A 6000-nucleotide genomic window follows, 5' to 3' on the forward strand; every position below is an offset into this window, starting at 1 on the left:
CACTACGTTAAAGTTAGTTACGTCCACTAGATAGGTGGTGGGCATGGCTCTTAGGGGGATGCTTTTCTCACTCTGAGGCTTGGCTTGTTGACTGGTGTCTCTGCTCATAGAAAGTCAACTTGGAGTGTGGAAAAGCTTGTTCACTTTGATTTTCAAATCAGTGAAGAAATCTTCAATATCAGTTAATGATTGATAGACTGGAGCTCTAGAAGAAAGAAACATTTTTTTTTTTTGATAAATCACTTCCCAGTTCCATATAAGTTTGGAAAGTGACTGATTATGTGACATAGGATAGATATTTATCTAATTGTCAGGGCACATATTTAACTGCGTAGCATCTAATAGAATAAGAGGATTCAGAGGTTTTTTTATCCACAGTTTTAGGGTAATTTATAATAGCTGAAGAAAATGTTTAGGTGTATTGCTAAACTTGACACTTAATAATAAAAGTGCATGTGATCCAGTCCCTGGTGACTGATGCAGGTCCTCCCCACTGGAAACCTTCCATCTTAACTAGGCTTTTAGCCTGAGTGTGGATGCAGTTTGCTCAGTTGGAGGTGTGGCTCTGGAACAATGTGGGTTTCTTTTTCTTTGCAGTTTCACTTATAGATCTTAGCAACTTTAGCATATCATTCTTTTTCTTCCATATTTAAAGGGGAAACATCTATTTTCTTAACTGAATCTCTTTATGGATCCTCTGTGGCCTTTCCACTATGTGGCATCACTATTCTTATATTCTGAGTCATTATTAAAACAAGCGTGCTTTAACAAAGCTATCCCGTGCCATTTTAGCTGATAACAAAGCAGGCTGGGTGACAACTGAGTGTTCTGTATAGAGGGAGGCTTGGTGGCTTGGGTGGCCTGCTTAGTATGAGATTTCAACACGCCTCTCGGCCTGCATGCAATTTAACATTTATGAATTGTTAATTTCTGGAGTTTTTCATTTCATATTTGGTGGTGGGTAGCTGGAATTGTGATGCAGGACTGTAGGTGAGTGGGACTACTACCCCGTTTTTTTTTAAAGCAAAAGAAATGTTAAACATACAATCAGCTGCTTCATTGTTGACCAGGTAATAGCAAGGTTTGGACAGAGGTCTTGGCATATGGAAGTTACAGCTTGTCCTCTTGATACAGGCATGTGATCCCATCACTTGATGGATTGAGGCTGGGTGGCTCTTCAGTTTTTGTCCCCCCCCCCCCACACCTGAGAAGGTAGTCATAGTGAGTAGTAAAGTGGACTTGACAGTCACAGCTCAGAGACAGTGGCGGTGGGAAGAGGACAAGTTCAGCACCCTCCCTTTGTGCCTTAATTTTTTGCCATTTGATAGGAACATACCATCTTTTCATATTCTTTTAGAATTTTGTTTGGTATGCTATTCTGTGAGTTATGACCTGTACATCACCACTATGAGTGTACATAGAACACACTGGAGTCAGGATGCATCAGGATCATACTGCATGCTCCCTCATGCTCACTTGCATATGCACTCACCCTATGCCAGTTTCTTTTTTTTTAAAAGATTTATTTATTTATTATGCATACAATGTGCTGTTGGCATGTGTGCCCACATGCCAGAAAGAGGGCACCAGATCTCATCACAGATGGTTGTGAGCCACCATGTGGTTGCTGGGAACCGAACTCAGGTCCTCTGGAATAGCAGCCAGCGCTCTCAACCTCTGAACTATTTCTCCAGCCCCCCCATGCCAGTTTTTAAGGTTTGGCAATCACTGATTTATTCTCCTTTGCTGTTAATTTACATTTTTCTAGAATGTTTTGTAATGGATTCCTGTCTCTTTGGAGATTGGCTTTTTCGCCTGCTCTAATGCTTTGAATTGTTTGTATCAGAGTTCTTCATTTAGTTTTGTTGCCAAGTAGCCTCCGATATTCATGCATAGGTTTTCTTCTCAGTGCTTTGGAAAGAGACTTGGAGCATGTGTAAATGGAGTTGCTGGAGAATGCCATCCGTAGACTCTCACCTGCACACAGCTCTTCCTTGTTGTGCTGGGTCCCATAGTGAGTTATGTGTTCAGGTTTTCAGAAATTACCAGACTTTCCCAGAATGTTTGTGTAGGACAGAAGGAAACAGCAGACCCTTTTCATCTCCACCTTTCCCTCTTTACTGACAGTGGTGAGAGCTCCATAGCTTTTGTGTCCTTCTAGCTACTTGAGAGATAAAAAGGAGTTGGAGTTGCATCTCCTTAGTGACTGGTGATACTGAGTTTGATGGGTGAGGTCATCTACAGTCTGTAGCCTCTTATCTGGTAAAGATTTTAGCCACTTTTAAAAATTCGGGTTGTTTGTGTTTTTTTTAATTTATTAAATTTTTTTAGATTGATTTTTTTCATCTATATAAGTATTTCTTGCATGTAAATCTGTATATACAACATATGGGCCATTACCACAGAGGCCAGAAGTCGCATAGAGTTGGAGCTTCCATGCGGGTGCTGGGAATCAAGCCTGGTTACTCTGGAAGAACAGCAAGTGCTTTTAATCACCCCCAAGAAATTGTGTTTTTCCAAAGCTTGAAAAGGTTTTGAGAGTTTTTTATACATGTTGAATATGTATCTTGTTTGGAATATATGATTTGCTTTTTTTTTGTCTATATCTTACCTTTTTGTTCTTTGTTGATGGTGTTTTTCCAGACCAGTTTTTAATTTTGAAGTCCAGTTGTTGCTTTTCTCTCTTAGGTTCTGTCTTTGCTATCATACCTAAGAGCTCTTCACCTACCTTTAGTACCTATGGCTTTGCTCATGTTTTAAGTTAATTTTGCTTTAGGTATGTGATTTAAGTCAAGGTTCACTTTTCTTATGACTGAGTGCAGAATTGTTTTAACATTGTATTTGAAAATAACATCCTTTCTCCATAAGTGACTTTGTACCTTGTCAAAATAAATTAGCAGCTTGAAGACACTGGAAGTGCTCTACCAGGATGGTTAGAATAAAAAAAACATATAGTAACAAAAATGTGGAAAATTTAGAACCTTCGTATGCTACTAGCGAGAATATAAACTGGTATATATTAGAAAATTAGAACTTTTCAAAAATTTTTCAGCACTGCATTACCACAGGGTTTAGCAGAGATAGTATTGCATGCAAATGAAATAAATATGTACAACCACACAAAAACACTGCAGACCCTAGTGACAGCATTATCCATAGTATCTTAAAGTGGAAACAAATCAAGTATCAGCTAAGAAATAGAGAAAATGGATTGTTTCCATGAAGTAGAATGCAGTTTGATATGTCTTGAAAGTATTATGGTAAATGCTATGAAAAGTACTATGAAAGTATTATGAAAGGAACATGTCTTGAAAGTATTCTTCCAAAGGAGAGAAACCATATACACAGACCCCATTCCTTTCTGTGCAGTGTTTAGTATGACAGATTTATAAGATAGGAAGTGAGTTAGTATAGGGATAGGAAGATAAGAGGAAGAACAAACAGTGAACTGCTTAGGGCTGTGAATGTGAAAATGTGCATGTGTAATGATGCCTGCATAGCCCCAGGCACATGTATATATATATAAAACCTTAAGTTATACACTTAAGTGGATAAATTATGTTATGTAAACTGTATCTCATTAAAATTATTAAAAAGTGAAGTATTGCTTATTGACTCTTTTTGTATAGTTCATTTTTCTAGACCATCTATTTTGTTTCTTTGACCTATGTCCATCCATGTTTTAATTGCTGTAACTTTATAGTATGCCTTAAAATAAGGCACTATGAATCAGCATTTGTGCTTTACTAGAATCCAAACCCAAGACTTCATAAGCTCTAGTGTGTCTTTTCTGAAATTTGACTAGGTTGTTTCAGTTCCTTTGTCTTTCCATCTACATTTTAGAAACAGCTTGTTTCTATCTATAACAAATCCTGGGTATATTTGACTGGAATTGCTTTAATTCTATGCATCAGTTTAAGAAGAACTGACATCTTAACTATGCTAAATCTTCCAAGTGTGTATACCCTACTTGGTATTTAGGATATCCTAGACTGTTTAAAGTCTGTTCAGTTCATGTTACACCATGTGACCTGTAAGCCCTTGTCACTTTTGTGAAATTCTTTGAAATAAATGCCCTGGGACTTTGAACGTAGACACTGTCTTATAAAAAGTGACATGTTTTTAACTCATTTTCCATATTTGTGCCTCTATTTCTTTTTTTTTACTGCACTGGGTAGGACTTTGAGTAAGGGATTGAGCAGGAGTCCTGATCTTATAACTGGCCAAGAGTGGGCATCCTGGTCTTGTATTTTTCTGCCAAGGAAGGCATTTGGTTTTTAACTTTAAGAGGTTTTGTTGGTTGTAGATTTTTTAAAAAAAGTTATTGTCATAAATTAGTACTTTCTATCATATTAGGGAAGTTTATTTCCAATTTGTGAGTTTTTAAAATAATGAATAGGTCTTGAATCTTGTGATGCATTCTTTCTGTTATGTTGATATGCTCTTGTGTTCAGTTTGTTAGTATGATAGGTTATATTGACTGATTTTCTTTCTTTGAATGATCCATATTTGGTCATATTATTATGGTTAATTAATGTAGTTATATTATTTCTGTACATTCCTGGGTATGTTTTGCTAATGATTTGTTGATTGATATGGTGATTTGGGAAATGTTGTAAGATACGTCATAGAATTGGTGCTGTAAATATTTGGTAACATATACCAATAAAGTCAGTCACCTGAAGGCAGAGACTAAAAACTAAAATTCTTTACTAGGTATTACACTACTTAGACTATCATTTTCTCTAGGGAGAGTTTGATATTTTCTGACTTTTAAAGAATTGCTTGGTTTTTACCTACGTTCTTAAATCCATCTAATAGAATTGTTTATAGCATTAAGTCCTCATTTCTTTTAAATGTATTTGGGTGACAGTTCTCTTTTTAACTTTGTTTTTGCTAACTTGCATCTTCTTGCTCTTTTTTTTAATATCTAGATGTAGTGGTCCTCAAATGGGAAGGTATTAGTTTTTTTTATTTCCTAGGAGATTAATGATGTATCAGTACACACTTTGTGTCACAGATAGGTGTTAAATGCCATTGATACCCAGTTGGTAGAAACTAACAGTTTCTAACTATCTTTAACTATCTTAAGTCTCCAAAGCTTCATTACTGGTGAGACTGAGAGGCATATTGATCTTGTTGATCTTAGGACCCAGCCTTTGGCTTTATTACTGTGATTCTCTCACCTTTGCTTATTAAAATTCTACTGCTGTTCTGGGTTTGCTTTATTTTTTGTGGTGCTTAGTCTCAGCTATAGGTGATGTTATTTTGACTTAGGCACCGCCTTAGTGCTGCGCTGTTTTGACACATTGTATTTTCATTGTCCCTTGAATAAATTTTCCTAAGTCATGGGATGTGCTCATTGACTCACTAATCATTTAGGTTGGGGAGGACAGGCCTTTGGGCCACATCTGGTTGACCCCAGCTTTTATCTATGAATGTAAGCTAATTAATGAAAGAAGAATTGTGTGTGTGGGAGGGAGAATAATATGAGCTAGAGACCAAGAACAGCCCTCAAAATCTAAAGGAAGTACATTATGGCTATTTACAGAAAAAGCTTACGAATCTCAGAATTAGCAATGTTTAATTTTAAATGCTGGGAGGGTTTTTTTCTGATGCTGATTTCTAGTTTTATTCTTTGTGGTTATGGAATGTGTATTGATAGGAGGTTTTAGAGTACAGTGAGACTGGCGTTATGACTAGGATGTGCTCCATCTTCCTGAGTGCTTTGCCCTGGAGAAGAATGCGTTTGCTGTTTGGTACAAAAGCGCTGTACAAATGCAGTCACATGTGTATGGTGCTGGTGTTCTGCTCTGCAGCTGCTCATTTGTTGTGCTCAGTGTGGAGAGAAGAGTGAACTCTCCAGGTAGAATTGTGACTGTGCTTGCATCTTCCTCAGTTCTGTTAGTTTTTGTTTCATGTACTTTGAGGCTTATTTTTCAGATAGTTAAAGTGCTGTGCTTTGCTGAACCACATGATCATATAACTTTTTCTTTTATT

At 37.0% G+C, this 6000-nt stretch overlaps 1 protein-coding gene across 2 annotated transcripts in view; it reads left to right on the plus strand.

Moving 5' to 3' along the window:
• Uri1 (URI1 prefoldin like chaperone) overlaps positions 1–6000 on the plus strand; it is a 57098-nt gene that overhangs the window by 35776 nt on the left and 15322 nt on the right. The gene's annotated exons all lie outside the window — the stretch shown is intronic.

Source organism: Myodes glareolus, chromosome 1 (genome assembly GCF_982192425.1).
Source record: "Myodes glareolus chromosome 1, mMyoGla1.1, whole genome shotgun sequence".
Classification (NCBI taxonomy): domain Eukaryota; kingdom Metazoa; phylum Chordata; class Mammalia; order Rodentia; family Cricetidae; genus Myodes; species Myodes glareolus.